Source organism: Ixodes scapularis, unplaced genomic scaffold (assembly GCF_016920785.2).
Source record: "Ixodes scapularis isolate PalLabHiFi unplaced genomic scaffold, ASM1692078v2 PGA_scaffold3__209_contigs__length_174095766, whole genome shotgun sequence".
NCBI classification, from domain to species: Eukaryota; Metazoa; Arthropoda; class Arachnida; order Ixodida; family Ixodidae; genus Ixodes; species Ixodes scapularis.
In genome coordinates this window covers 172,443,800-172,460,116 of record NW_024609868.1, presented here as the reverse complement: position 1 = coordinate 172,460,116, position 16,317 = coordinate 172,443,800, and the positions used below count along the sequence as shown (strand labels likewise).

The window sequence follows — 16,317 nt, the reverse complement described above, 5'->3', positions numbered from 1 at the left end:
ACATGGGAAAAAAATCAAACAAAGAAAAATTCCAATGCAAATAAAAAAAAAACACCACCTTCGATTTTTTTAAAATTTGGGTACCCTGTTTTACTCTATTTCGGCATTCATTTGTATTAAAACATGTTGCATAATTGCACTGTGAAAGAAGAAACAACTCCCCAAAGTAGGGTCCTTTTTCAAAGCCTACACTTAGCAGTGTCCTATACAAGAAGTGACTCTGAGTCCCAGTTTCATGAAACTTGCACAAATCTTTTATATACATTTATTCAGATGAGGTCATTGATAAAAAGAGCGATCGGTCACACAGTAAAAGGGAGGAGAAACTATATACAGCATTTTACATAAGCGTACAAAGTGGTATCATATTAGAGACTAATGATTTGAGAAAAGATGATGCAGTGTGAAGTTGTACCTTCCGGTATATTTTACATCTAGAGTAAAATAAATAACTTTACTTCCACACACAAAAACAAAGATATAATAGTAAGATATTTAGGTTGGCTGTGTATTTACGATTGCAAACAATTTCAGGTGACGGATGCCATAGTGCCTAACTGGAGCAGCTTCGATGCTCTCGGTGTATGAAGGAATCGTGGCAAGCCGATATATTTTATCCTGCTCGAGGATAACATTTTGGGATTGTTTTTATAGTGATCAGATAAAAATTATTAGTAACCACCAACAAAAACAGTTGGTTAAATACCCCGTGAAGAAAAATGTGATAAATAAGATGTCCCTGCATTCAAAATGAGCAGTCCTTGGGAAATCAAATTCGGCACTTTACACTAAGGTTTTCCTCGCTGTACCCATTTAATAGAGTTGCTTCCAAGCAGATCCGACTGTCCGTGCTACATATACGTCACAGGTCCCTTCTGTTGATGACTTGCTGAGCCGCCACGCGTGCCAAGACTGAATGCCAGGGAAGGCGCGCACCGTCAGCCACTCTTCTTTTTTTTGTTCACGATACCGAACAACCTCATTTTCGTCCAGATATACAAGATGCACGCCTTTCAGTTTCTTTGATAGAACGCTCACCATTGTCCTGGCCGTCTGAATTGCGCTTACTGAACGTTCTCTCAGGTTGTTCAGCGTGGCCTGGTGCTTCACGAGTCCGCCAACTCCGTCACATGCATTTTTCCCATGTCCAGATGCAGAAAATAACCACTGGGCTTGTGGGCAATCGTCCTTTGCAAATTGGTGAAGCTGGTAGCGATTCTTGAAATGACTGGCGGCGCCGTCACTTACGTACGTCACGTACGAGTATACCGCAACGTTGTCTTCAACCCACTCCTTCACTTTTTCTAGAGCCAAGCAAGCGTGAGCGGCGTCGTGACACAGGTCCTCACTGATGATGGCAAAGCTGTTTGTAGATTTTCTTGTCGTCACTACACATGTAAATATCGAAACTTGTTTTTTTTTTTTCAGTGATATGCTTGCACTTCGTCAGGAAGCACGATGGTCCAGTTTTCAGCAAAGTCAAAATGAAAGACAATGCTCCCGCGTTGCATGCACTGTTTTTCATCGTAGATCGCTTTACCTTGCGTTTGCCGGATATGGTTGTGAAGTACCCAACTTCCAACCGTCACTTGGATGACTTTTAGGGAAGTCTCAGGTTCCAAAGTTTTTTTCACAAGGTCGCCGGACTCCCATGTTGCAAGCACAACCTCTTCATCCTCCGGGATATGAAGTTCCTGGAGTGTAAGAAACTGGCCTTTTGGGCAGTGATCACAGTCTCCTTGAAGGCACAGTTCTGTTGCTGGGTCGCACAGAAATGCCGAGTTCATTTCACCAGTGTTGAATGTTGAGCCTGTAACGGTCTCTAGAGCGGCAATACAAAGATAATAATTGGCGCAGCGCACACAAACGCACACTTCCTGGTGTGGAATACATTGGACCCATCTAGGGCGCAACGAATAAAATTTCGTTAGCCCAACGCCGGAATCGGGATGCTTGTCTTTGTATATACGGAAGGCCTCTCGTATTGAGCGTGTCATGAAGCGCTTTGCCACGAACGTTTTCTCTCCGTTGAGCATGACAGAGATGACGTCCTTCTGGTTGGGACTTTCGCGCGAACATTGTAGCTCGTCTTTCGTGAAGTACTCTAGGGCAGCAGACAGGTTCTCAGGGCTCACCTTGCACCTCGTGTAAGGATCCGGCTCATACCACACGCCATGCTTTTCCTTGAGTTTTCAAGATTTACTGATGAGGTACATTGAGGCCTGTGGAATCATCTTTTGAACCTCATTCTTCGTCAGTGTTGACGGCAGGAGTGTAAGCAGTTGACAATGTTCCCGGAGAGAGGTGGCGGTTTCAAAGGCCTGCCGAAAGTTGTCCACCCAGTCAGTGCATGTGGAGCATGTTGGTTCGGACGACCCCGATGGTGCGTCCCTGTCGTACGCAATACGTAGCCTTGAGCGTATATTCTTGACAGCAACCTGCTCCAGTTCTGTCTGCTTTCTCTTGACATAGGCAGGCCTGTCCCGACTTCTTACGACGCTTGGTTGTCTCAGCGGCGACACATCTGTAGGTAGTATGCTGCGATTTAGATCTTCAATTGCTTCTTCAGCTGGCACAAATATGTCAGGGCACTGCTCTGAGCTTCGCATCGAGATCTCCTTAGTGATGTGCATGAAGCAATGGTAGCACAGGTAGTCCGTCACACTCACTTTTGTGGAACAGTCAGGCGGAAGAATTTGCTTCAACGAGTTTAGGTCCAACTCGCCAACACTTCGAAAATTCCGCTGCTTTGGTATAGTCTTTTTGTGTTTGCAAAAGTAATCTGCACAAAACACTCGTTCGGAGCTCCAGGACGTCTTCATAATGTATACATAAATAATAGAAATTAAACCCCAACTGATGGCATATAATTGCCAAGTGAAAGAACTACTGGGTGCACAAGGGACAAGTCCGAGGCTGAGGAGCTCACTCACTGCAAACGTACATTTGAAAAGAGAGGTCACAACTGAGGCTGTCGGCAAAGCTTGATCCACGTCAAAGGAAAAAAGAGGGAAAGTCTCCAGACAAAAAATTGTGGTCAGCGGCCTTCGAAAAAGACTTTCCGGAATCGCACTGTCGTCCCTCCACGCGCTGATGTGAAAGCACCCGAGCTTCTACCACGTGGTTCATGACACAGCCTGAGCCATGTCGGCGACCGGTTCGCGAGGGGTTGGCGGTGGGGTTACGTTGATGGTCACTCGGATTAGCCCTTGCTGTACTGAGCGGCCGCCTGCAGTGCCTTATCGCCGGCTGGTGTCAACAACGAGAACACACACACCCTGTCTACACCAAAACTACAAGCGTTCACCGCACACGCGTCGCCGCCGCTTTTAAGCTTTTGTGAAATTGCTTTCTTTTGCCGCGGAGAACCGCGTTACCTTAACTACGCGCCTGAAATCCTTCCAGGCGGGTGTACACAATATCAAGCGTTTCGAGAAATGCCCGTGGAGTAGAACTATGGGAAAATTCGGAGCCCGCGATGTCGATATCGTCGCCGTTGTGTTAGTACGCCGTCGCGTACTGTAGTCCCCCGTTGGGGGAGGGGGGGGGCGGTCTTACTACGATAACATGGCGACAGCGTTTACACTCTATGTATTTACGCGAGGCTCGAGTATTTGGGGATAATGCTGCCGGTTGGTGTGCCCCTTTGTGCCTGATATTATCGCCCGTGACGCCAGCGAGTGAGATGGCGACAGGCATGACTGCTCAGTAAACAGGCGTCGGCGGCCATGTTTTGCTGGTTGAAGCGAACCCCCTTGTCCTTGACAGCGAGCGGGGAAATGCGAAAAAAAGATTGTATCGGCCGTTTTGCCAGAACTAGCGACGAGTGTCGTCTGCGGTTTCCGGCAACTATTTTGCCATAATCGTGAGCTTAGCGAGGAAATGATTTTTGCTAGCCACAGAACACTACCACGCAGAAAGGGAATGCTTGAACATGTTTTTGTTCTGGATATATATCAGGGATATATATGAGAGAGAAAGAGAGAGATGAAGGTAGAGCGGAAGAGGGAATAGCATATAGTGTCGCAGGAGAATAAAGTAAACAAAGTTCCTAGTGGCCGATGGCTGCATGATCTTTTCTCGGATCACTAGTCCGTAATATGATACCTCTTTGTACACAGTAGTTTCTCCTTAATTTAAGTGTGTGAACGATTTCTTTAGTTATCATTGGCCTCATCTGAATAAAAATATATAAAAGATGTGTGTTGGTTTCATGAAACTGGAACTCAGAGTCAGTTCTTGTATAAAACACTGCTAAGTGTAGGCTTTGAAAAAGGACCCTACTTTGGGGAGTTGTATCTTCTTTCTCAATAAAATGATGCAACATGTTTTTAATGGAAATGAATGCCGAAATAGAGTATAACAGGTTACCTAAATTTAAAAAAAATCGAGGGTGGTGTTTTTTTTTTATTCGCATCGGAATTTTTCTTTGTTTGATTTTATTTCCATGTTTGACTAAATATATCCTAACTATTGTATCACACAGATACCTTAGTTATTTTTTAAATAATACCTATGTATTAGTAGAATAATATCTGCAAATTATATCATAATGATTAAATTATTTCATGAGATACAGACCTCCAAAGTTTGCCATTTGTCGTTCGAGCAGGCATGTTTGTCAGTTTTTAGAAAAATAAATAAATTTTAAATAAATATGATTACTTTATATTACAAGCAAGCTATACCCATAGTTTGCGCCTAAAACGTATTAGAGTTCTCCTAATGTTATCGCCTTAGTTATTCACTCTCAAACGGGCCCCCTCCATCAGTGCGCGTTAATGCAACTGTCCACCACCTCATGCCTTACGATTTTTCCTGTCCCCAAGTATTTTTTCTAGCCAAAACTAAGTTTGGATTCGTTCATACCAGACACTAGACAATAACATATAAAAACATCAGTTGATTTGAAAATGTCAACTGGCCATCCTTTGGTCGATCTTATCTGAAATCACCCTATAACATTTGCCTCCCGATGCAGTATTTCGGAAGTTTCGAGCTCATCCAAGCTGATGAAATGTAATATACTAAGATTTCAAGAATCTTTGTCTGTCCTTCGCGCTATTTATGTGAAATCATGAATATCATTGCGTGCATCTTTACGCATCTCTTTTTGCAGTAAGGCGTTCTGGAAGGGATTATTTGGAAAACATAACATTCATTATTTCTCTCTTTTTAAACATTTCGTGTATTTGACTGCCAATTCATCTTGTGAGCATAGAATCCTTTTTAGCGCACCCTGCAACCCAATGTTTCACACTGCCAATCAGCAAACAGAAAAACACTTTTACGTAGACTCCACAGCTCGCGTAGTTTCGAGTATCGTCCTTCCGTGTCGGTCTCAAGCGGTTATGTGAAATTTATAAAGTAAAATTGTTTTATCAATATAAAATATATTTAATTACAATGCCCCCCAAATTATTTGAAAGAGGTTCTGCCAACCTTTTCCGGCGTTTTTATTCTCGACAGGCACGTTGTAAGTGATGTGGGACGGCCTTACATACATTTCTGATTCTGAAGCTAATTTAAATAACTATGTGTTCCTCACACATATAAGTTCTGAAACATATAGAAGTCTGTTATTGCCTTTTTTATCTGGTGAACATTAGTTTTATGTGTCTGTGGGGCTTGACGAAAAGAAAGTAAACAGGGGCGCGCGGTGGAACTATGATGATTACGCACGCAAACCGTCAGAAAGTGTCCAATTAAGTAGCTGCCTTGTCGAGTAGAACGTGAAATACTACTTCCTTTTACTAAACAAAAAAGAATTTTGAAGGACGCTTAAGCTTCGCCTTTAAAAGTGAAACGCGATCGCGTCAACGGGCCTCGTTTGCATCGCATTCTCATTTGCCGCTCAAGCGTGCCTCGCATGGTCTAGTGAAAAGCGTCTGACTCGCAACTAAAGGGTTGTGGGTTCGAATCCTGCCTAAAATATTTAATTTCTTCTTTAAGGCAAAGGAATTACTTTCAAAAGTGAAATCATTTGAAACATACGCTGACCTTTATTTCGCATTACATATCATGTTTTAATCACCCTCATTCCACGCGTGATATCACGTTTCACGTAAGCATTGTGGGTTGTTTCAAATTCTTGCGCTAGGTATGTAGCTCTGACGTCATGAACCTATCGACCCATCAGGATTTTCCAGTCACGCCACCGACATCGGTTTTTCTGCGACATGAACTCGTTAACGCTATCGTGTTAAAATCATCAATTAGCAAGGGTGATGCTCATTTGAAATTAAATTGTCCGGCATCTTGTCAACAACAAACCTCAACAGCCAGGCTATGCCAGCTTATTCTGTTTAAGGAAATGTTCACTTGGGCAAGCGCTATTTTGGGCCAGATTCGATCTGAGTGCGAAGGTGCGTATATATTAGAGTGAACAATTGCAATTACTCCTTGCTCCATGTTTAGTCGCATGCGTGCGGTGCTGAGAGTAAAAAATGTTTGGTTAGAACAACAGGCATTTGGATTGCCGCTCGGTGGTTCTATAAACGATAGACTGAAAGGAGTTATCCTAAAACTTTGTTACATTTCGAAAATTTCATTGCTTTTGGCTCAGTTGGGTCGTCATCATATATATATATATATATATATATATATATTGTGAAGTGTATTTCGTAAACCTTATTTCATGATATAGGGCCACGAGGTGCATGCTCAGTTCATATTTTTATGTGATGTAATTCATTGCTTAGTTCAATGACACGATTTCACTTTCAATACTGACACACAAAGTTGTACCAATCACGGGTATTTTAGACGACCTACCACACTTCGCGACAACATTTTATACCGGGTAAATAGATCAGCTTGAACTTTAGAATTTTACTTTAAAACGAAGAAAGGAAAAGAAAATACAGTATAGTTCTAAATTAGAAGCTTATCTATTTACAGGTATGTACCAACAAGCTCAACTCTTTACTCTTGTACTTAAACATTTTGATTCAGGCAAAATATATTTTACTCGTAAACAAATAGATATTGAGTCGTGTGAACACGACGTTATGTATGTCAATGTAGATATTCTTCTACTCTTGCGTCAAAATTAAATAATTGAATTTAATATTTTTGGTACCTAAGAACAAAAGTAAATTGCACGGACGATCGAAGAAACTATATAGTTATCGACATCTTTTAAATCCTGAGATGGAGAACGATAAAAAAAAAAAAAAACGGACGAACACTACAAAATCTCAACGTTCCCCATCTCAGGGTTTACAAGATGTCGATTGATTACCAGCTCGCCTGCACTCTCTCACTGCTTACAAATATATAGTTAATCGTTTCACAACGGAAATGGTGTATATTGCCAAAAGAACGCGGAAAATATGTTCTCAATTTAGCGGTTCAAACCGGTTCGAACCGGTTCGAACCGGTTTGAACCGTTATTTTTGGATTCCCGGAACTGAACCGGAACCGAACCGAAAGCCGTGAACCCGAACCGGAACCGAACCGATAAAAATTTCGGTTCGACACCCTGCTGTGGTTTGAGCACAAAATTGTGAAGGTAGGCTTGTTAGTCATTAGATTAAGGGCTTGGGGAAAGTGATCTATGTGACTTCGCCCATTACCTGGCCCACCCTTCTGTTGGGGCTTTCGTAGGGATGGCACAAAGAGTATGTTAAGCAAAATAGCTGTCGACATAAGAAAGATATAATAACAATGTCAGCATGCAGAGCATGTTATGGTCTTAACTGGGCAAGAGGCTAAACCTATGAGCATATTACTGCAAATATTTCATGTTGATCTATATAGCACACAAACTGCCTCTGCTTGCCAAACGTTTACCCCTGCATCCTTATTTTCAGAACGAGGCTGGTGTGCTGCAGTAATCAAATGACAGATGAAGAAATAAACTTCACCATATCGACTGACCTCACTGAAGTGAGCGCCGCTATCCTTCAGCATCCCGCTCCACTCCCGGCTGTTCGATGAAACCATGGCCTGCCTTGTAGCTCCTGCAGAAAGTGTTGGTCTCCCGGTCATCCTTGTTCTTTCCCGCAGAACCTCGGCACGTCCACCGCGGGCTGCTCTGCGCTCATCTCAAACAGCTGCAGCTTGTGCTTTTGTTCGGATCTTGAATATTTGCACACCCCTAGTAAATATGTATTTTTTATGCACATATTCCTGTCGAATATCTGCGTAATTGATACATGTGTTGACGAAACAATGCATGCCCTTATCACATAGAGTTTGCCATTCCAGGCCGGCGTGGTTGCACGTCTGAAGGGTTGACCACAGCAAAAAGAAGTGTTCCTTCTAGTTTTTCCATGTTCAGCATTGTATCATGGAAGTGTCGCTGTAGATCCGAGTGTGTGGAAAACTTAACCACCTTCAACATTTTGCTTTTGTGGCCATACACCTTTTCAGCAGGCTCTGATGTCACGTCTTGCTTGGTGGATGCCTTCCAAGTGCATGTTGCATCGGTGCAGGCAGTTGCAGTCATTCCTCTGCATGTCGCGTTAACTATCTTCAGCAGCGGTGCTCCGACATGTGAGCATGTCTCCCCCAAGGCTGCTGTGCATCTGCAGGACACATCCTGCAGGTCTGCTCCCTCAAAGTGGACACTGACGTCATATGATCGTGAAGTTCTGCGATAACCTTATGTTTGCCTTCAGCCGACACTCTGTACTATTTCTCGCACACATGACGACATCAACATGGCCAGAGTCCAAGAAATTAGTGGCTTTGGTGAACCCCTTGTAATTCTCCACCAGTTTTCCATCTATGTCCAGCCTTGTCACCATGTAGTCATAGACAACTGAAATAAGTATAGAGATGTGTTAATTTGATAAGGGCAAATAAACAGTGTACTACATGAAGAAAATACTGCGGTGCTGTTCTGCCTTTCGGAAGGACTTTTAGAGCCCTTCAGGGGCAACAGTAGCGGCCTTCTTCCTCTACGAAACTCGATTAAAAACAGATACGAACATGTAATTGAAAAGACTTATTCTTTGCGATCTCAATATTTTATGAATTAGACCAAAGCTCAAGTTTGAAAATAATTCGCGGGTGCTAATTTTCGCGAGGCGGTGGAATCTCAATATAGCTTCCAATGTGTTTACATTTTACCGGAATTCTGTGCAGAATCCACTTTCTGCGAATTTTAAGCGATTCATGAAATTTGTGACAATTAGGTCCTTGCGAAAATTAAGCCGTTTATGTATGGTTGTTTCTGTGAAAAAATTTTCTAACAGTATTACCGTGGTCACGAATGTAAATTGTTCACGTTCTTGGCAATCATTCATCATCAGGATGGCTAAAGCGTGCACATGCAGCGAGGAGCACGACCGCGATCGACTGTCCCTGGGTCCAATTGACATCCAGAGAAGTCACACTTGTGGAAAAGCAAGATTCCACGCAGCCAATGTGCTGCCACGGCCACTCCATTATGATTCCACAGTGATCAAGCGGCTCAGGTACTGCGAACAAGGTACAAAATTTGCACTGCAAAGCGCCCTGCGTGCTGCGTAAAAATAGCGCCAGTTGACGTCGAGTGCAAATCGATCGAGCCGCCGGGCATTGTTGGCTGGTGGTTGGCCGCATAAAAGCTTCATATAAGCTTATCGTTTGTCCTTGGTGATCGTAACAAATTTAGAATTTCCTAGTTAAGATTAGCAGGTATGCGAATGATTGCACCAGTACCTTACATACACAATGGTCCTGCCCCAAATGCACTACCCCACGGCAGTAGCAAAATGCTCGTTGACACGATTGTAATCAAGGTGTATTGAACGCTTACCCAGCCATACAAGTCCAGTCCGCCGACGAAACTTTACCAGATTCCTCTGCCAAGATCCAGCATCGATAAACGCGGGATTTCGTCTGTCCGGCCGTCACTTTGGCGAGGGAGACCCATAGCTCTGGGGGCACACATAGGTGCCCATCGCCCACACCTTGCCGTCGACAAAGTAGTTGAAATCATTTAAAAACTTGTAGGTCTTCAGTCGTTCTCGGGTGTAAGGGCCATGCGTCTGCAGTAAGGCAATCATAGAGGTGCTGACAATGGACTAAGGAGAAGGAAGGGAATGGCATGGAGCAGAGGCAGAAGCTTGAGGGTGAAGAACAGAGGTAGTTTGAGAAGGCGGGGTGGGAGGGACATGCGGAGTGGGATCAAAACTGCTGAACAATGTGAGGCTCGTGTCGGAACCGTTACGAAAAGGAAAAAAAAAACAAAACATTAACAACAGGACATCATATTGTCACGGGTAGTGACCAATAAACAAGAAATAAATAGGAAGGAATAAACGTTTAATGTGGCGAACTTGTGCCAAAAATGAAAAGGTATAAAAGATAATAAAAGAGCGTCGCGGGCGTCGAAGTCGGCGTAGCAGCGGAGACGAACGGTGGGGCGAAACTGACTGCGGCTCGCCACGCGGAGCCCCTTATGTACATGCGTGGTCTTCTGGAATAATCGGCATAGAAACTTCGACGCGTAGAACATTCGGGCCTGGAACAAGCAACATGATTCTCGAATTCTCCAGAACACTAAGTTACAGGAATAAACAAAGGACACGTCGCTCCATGATTCGAACCCTAGCTTTTCGCGTGGCAGGCAGGCGCGATAACCATTAGGCCACGCGCGCGCTGCCTATTTGGCCAGCGCGCGCGGCATTACTCCCCCCCTTTAAAAAGTGCATCGCCCCCATGCAGCACAAAACAAAAAAAAAAGCAAACAAAAAGTACGGTAAACTAAAGAGTCATTTGGAATACGTAAGGTCCACTGTCCTATCGAGCGTAGTACGGCTTCATGCGCACGACGTGGACGACTTCTGGTCGTGGAGGGCGGCGTGATGAAGTCCGTGTTCCATCGGGCATCACCTCGTAGTTCAGATCACCGAGTCGACGAAGCACTATGTAGGGTCCAAAGTAGCGCTTCAGGAGTTTCTCGCTGAGACCACGGCGGCGGATCGGTGTCCACACCCACACCCTGTCTCCGGGCTGGAAGTGGACGTCCCGGCGACGAAGGTTGTAGCGGTCAGTGTCGATACGTTGTTGGGCTTGAAACCGGAGTCTGGCGAGCTGACGGACTTCTTCTGCCCGTTGGGCAACCACCTGGGCGTCGTCGCTTCCGTCGACAGCCGGTTCGTGGGGTAACATTGCGTCCAGCATTGTCGTCACTTTGCGACCATGAACCAGTTGAAAGGGTGTAACCCCGGTGGTTTCTTGCACGGCCGTATTGTAGGCAAAGGTGACATACGGCAACACCTCGTCCCATGTCTTGTGCTCCACGTCGACGTACATGGAAATCATGTCGGCGATGGTCTTGTTGAGTCTTTCTGTCAGCCCGTTGGTCTGAGGGTGGTACGCCGTGGTGCGACGATGGCTGGTGTGGCTGAGACGAAGGACTTCTTGTGTCAGCTGGGCCATGAACGAGTATCCACGATCTGAGATCAGGACTTTGGGAGCGCCGTGCCGGAGGACGATGGATTCAATAAAAAACTTGGCAACTTCCACAGCAGTTCCGGAAGGAAGGGCTTTCGTTTCGGCGTACCGCGTGAGATAATATGTGGCGACGATGATCCAGCGATTTCCCGACGTCGACGGCGGAAAAGGGCCAATCTGCTGGAAGGGTGCCGTTGGCGGAGGAATTGACTGCAAGAGTCCGGCCGGCTTCGTTGGAGGTTTCTTTCGTCGCTGGCATTCATGGCATGATCGTGTGTATAAGTGGACGGTCTTGGGGAGCTTGGGCCAGTAATACTTTTCACGAATACGGGCCAGTGTCCGGCTGTAACCAAGGTGTCCGGACGTCGGGTCGTCGTGGCAGGCTTGGAAGATCTCCTCTCGAAGGTCTGTCGGGATTACCAGCAGCCACGTCGAGTTGTTGTTGCCGAAGTTCTCTTTGTAGAGAACTCCTTGTCTAATGGCGAAGGTCGGCAGGGCTCGTGAGAAAACATGTGGTATGGCACTCCCACGCCCTTCTAGGTGCTCTATTAGTGCGCGCAGCTCAGGATCGTCTCGTTGTCGTCGGGCCATGTCGTCGCTGTTCACTGTGCCTAGAAAACACTCGTCGTCATCGTCGTCGCTGCTGTCGGAAGGTGTTTCGACGGGAGCTCTGGACAGGCAGTCGGCGTCGCTGTGCTTGCGGCCTGACTTGTAGACTACGGTCATGTTGAACTCTTGTAGTCGGAGACTCCATCGCTCAAGGCGTCCTGACGGGTCCTTGATGTTCGCAAGCCAGCAGAGCGAATGGTGGTCCGTGACTACGCGGAACGGGCTTCCGTATAAGTACGGACGAAACTTCGTGATCGCCCAGACGACCGCAAGGCATTCTTTTTCAGTCGTGGAGTAATTTCGCTCCGCCTTGGACAATGTCCGACTTGCGTAGGCGATGACTCGCTCCGTGCCTTCTTGTACTTGAACCAGTACCGCGCCAAGTCCTGCGTTACTTGCGTCCGTGTGAATCTCGGTTTCCGCATCCTGGTCGAAATGTCCAAGAACAAGAGGCGCCTGCAGTCGTCGCTTCAGCTCGTCGAATGCCTGCTGCTGCTCCTCGGCCCATTCGAACTTCTCGGCGTCCTTCGTGAGGCTTGTGAGCGGTGCGGAAATCCTTGCGAAATCTCGAGCGAAGCGCCGATAGTAGGCACATAGCCCAAGAAACCTTCGCACGGCCTTCTTGTCTCTTGGCACTGGAAATGCTGCGACGGCGCGAGTCTTCTCTGGGTCTGGACGAATGCCTTCGTTACTAACAACGTGACCTAGGAACTTCAGTTCGTCATAGGCGAACCGACACTTTGACGGCTTGAGGGTGAGTCCGGCGGTCCGTATGGCTTGGAGAACAGCTCGGAGTCGTCGCAAGTGCTCGTCGAAGTCGCCGGAAAACACTACGACGTTGTCGAGGTAGACGAGACAGCTCTGCCACTTCAGTCCTGCCAGTACGGTGTCCATGACACGCTGGAAAGTTGCTGGCGCCGTGCATAGTCCGAAGGGCATCACCTTTAAATTCGTACAGCCCATCCGGTGTGACGAAGGCTGTCTTCTCTCGGTCCCGTTCGTCGACTTCGATCTGCCAGTAGCCGCTCTTCAGGTCCATCGATGAAAAGTATCGAGAATGGCGCAGCCGGTCTAACGTGTCGTCGATGCGGGGGAGTGGATAGACGTCTTTCTTCGTCACTGCGTTCAGCTGCCGGTAGTCCACGCAGAACCTAAGCGTCCCGTCTTTCTTCTTAACCAGTACGACTGGGGAGACCCAAGGACTGCTTGAGGGTTGAATTATGTCGTCGTTCAGCATCTCTTGAACTTGCTCCTGGATCACCTGCCTTTCTTTGACGGAGACTCTGTATGGAGATCGGTGCACAGGGCGCGCGTCGTCCTCGGTAACGATGCGGTGCTTCGCAACGGCGGTTTGGCGCACCTTCGACGACGTCGCAAAGCAGTCGCGGTATTCGGCGAGAAGGTTAAACAGCTGACGTCATTTCGGGTCCGGAAGCTTAGGGTCAACGTCGAGCTGCGCTGGCGACGTACTGTCTTGCTGAGGTGGCGAGGATTCGTCAGCAATGGCGGCGATGTCCGCGGAGTTTCGGAGTTCCTCGACGTGGCCAACGGCTGCCCCTTTCGTGAGGTGTTGCGCTTCGTTTACGTGACTTGCGAGGACTCGGACCGCGGATGACGTCGCTTTCGGTTCCTTCGGTGGTGAAACAGGTTTTCGCAGAGTTAGCCGGTTTGCTCTGAGGTCGATGACGGCGCCATACTCGCCGAGGAAGTCCATTCCGAGGATAACGTCCCTCGAACAGTCCTGCAGGACGACGAACTTGACAGGGCACGTCTCACCGTGGATCTCGACGCGAGCAGTGCATCGCCCGACTGGTGTGATGAGGTGCCCACCGGCGGTTCGTATTTGAGGGCCTTCCCACGGCGTTGTCACTTTTCGCAAGCGGCGAGAGAGCCTCCCACTCAATACTGAGTAGTCTGCTCCGGTGTCCACGAGTGCCGATGCGTCGTGGCCGTCGATAATGATGTTTAGGTTATTGGACACCGATGCAGGGACGTCGTTGTGATGCGTAGCGTCGAGAGAGTGGGAGCGCTCCGGCGTTCTTGGAGGCTCTTTACTTCGGTCGTCTTCGGCAACGCCACCTCCAGGCGTTGCCGCACTTAGTTTTCCCGGCGACGCAAGGGCGACAGGCTCTCTCGGCGGGGTCGTGGCGCTGGAGACGCTGAACGTCTGGGCGACGGTGAGCGGGACTCACGGCGGAGCGGCGTTGAAGATGGCGAACGTCGGAGGTACTCCTCGATGTCACGAGGGCGTTCGTCGTACCTTGGGCGCGGGTCGTTCGGGTGGAACCCGCGGAGCCCCAGTTGTCGGTAGGGGCATCGACGGTAAATGTGGCCCGCTTCACCGCAGTGGTAACACAACGGGCGTCGATCGGCCGTTCTCCACACGTCGGTCTTTCGTGGAGCAGCTTGTCCTGGGCGGACGTACGCCCGATCTTCATGGCGTCGTGAATAGTGCGGCGCTACAGGTTCACGTCGAGGTGGCGCCGTATACGGGTGAGCAGGGGTAGCTGCGGCGTAGCTCAGCTTCGGTGGTTCAGGAGCGGCGCTGGCGAGAACTTCTGGCTGCAGCGCCTGCTGAAGTTCTTCCCGGACAATTTCAGCGACTGAGGGCGTAGCCGGGCTTGTGGCAGCAGGTAGCAGCTTCCTGATTTCCTCCCGCACGACGTCCCGGATTATCTCGCGGATGTCCGTGGGGTTGTAGCCGGAAGATGAAAAGTCAGCGACGCCGGGGACTCGGTGATAGTGGGCGGCGCGTGCTTGAAGGGCACGTTCGATGTTGGTGGCTTCTGTGATGAAACGTTCGACGGTGGTAGGCGGGCTCCGAACAAGGCCTCCGAAAATGTTTTCCTTGACGCCGCGCATCAAGACCCGGAGCTTTTTCTCTTCGTGTGCGTTTGGGTCGGCCCGATTCATCATGTGGAGAACGTCTTCGACGAAGCTCGTGACGCTTTCGGTCGGCCCTTGGGTTCTCGCTCGCAGGAGTTCTTCGGCACGCTGTCGTCGGTGCTGGTTGGCAAAGGTGCGTCGCAGCTCGGCCTGGAATTCTTCCCACGACGAAATCGACGCTTCGTGGTTCTCGAACCAGGTGCGTGCCGTGCCTTCCAGAGCGAAGTAGACGTTCTGAAGGCACTGCTCCGGAGTCCATATGTTATGGCGAGCAACTCGTTCGTAATGTTGCAGCCAATCTTCGACGTCCTCGTGGACCTCCCCGTGGAATGGCGTCGGAGTCCGGGGTGCGACGGGAAGGTATACGACGGCGGCGGTGGACGGGTTCTGCGACGACTGGTTGTCCATCGTCGGCCTCGTTGGCTGCCTGGTCCGGGGTGGCAGAAGTCCGTATTCCGGGTGGAGACCTTGGGTACGGCGACTGGTCCGAGTTTCAGGTTCCGCGTTGAGTGGTCTTCTCACCGGGCTTGGAATCGGGCTTGCACTGCGGACCCTGGGAGGGGAACACTGCACGGGCATGCGGTACCCAGCACCTCCACGAAAATGTCACGGGTAGTGACCAATAAACAAGAAATAAATAGGAAGGAATAAACGTTTAAGGTGGCGAACTTGTGCCAAAAATAAAAAGGTACAAAAGATAATAAAAGAGCGTCGCGGGCGTCGAAGTCGGCGTAGCAGTGGAGACGAACGGTGGGGCGAAACTGACTGCGGCTCGCCACGCGGAGCCCCTTATGTACATGCGTGGTCTTCTGGAATAATCGGCGTAGAAACTTCGACGCGTAGAACATTCGGGCCTGGAACAAGCAACATGATTCTCGAATTCTCCAGAACACTAAGTTACAGGAATAAACAAAAGACACGTCGCTCCCAGGATTCGAACCCTAGCTTTTCGCGTGGGAGGCAGGCGCGATAACCATTAGGCCACGCGCGCGCTGCCTACTTGGACAGCGCGCGCGGCAATATGCTACAAAGAGGCTTGTGCCAATCGAACAAGAGCTCGAGCATATCAGGTCAGTGGATGACATTGTGCAGCCACAGATCATCTGGGACGTTAAGTAGGTGTCGAGAAAGCTTCCTGAAAAGAAAGCACGTGAAAACCTGCCGTCACAAATCACTCCAGATGATGGAGCAACGTCTCCATCAGACCTAAGGAGAGCAGCTTCGAGCACCAGCAGGACTGCAGCCTCGCAGAGCGTCAGCAGGAGTGTGGCTGCAACAAGCACTAACGGGGGTGTGGCTTCAGCAAGCAATGAGAGGAGTGCAGAGCGCGAGCAACGACTCCGATCCCTGCAACCAAGCCGTGCCAGGATGGCAAGGTTGGCTCACCTCTTTAAAACAATGGATGAAGTGAACACCAGTGTTGCGGAGTTG

General features: G+C 48.4%; 1 long non-coding RNA gene across 1 annotated transcript in view; it reads right to left on the bottom strand.

The window, feature by feature from the left end:
• The window catches only part of LOC120843443, a 29,836-nt gene extending 20,069 nt beyond the window's left edge, over positions 1-9,767 (bottom strand). Inside the window, exons 1-2 of the long non-coding RNA XR_005716188.2 lie at positions 9,749-9,767; positions 7,882-7,964 (exon numbers count right to left, since the gene is read on the bottom strand). This is a non-coding gene — a long non-coding RNA (uncharacterized LOC120843443). The remainder of the gene's footprint in view (positions 1-7,881; positions 7,965-9,748) is intronic.
• Between the last annotated feature and the right edge of the window lie 6,550 nt (positions 9,768-16,317).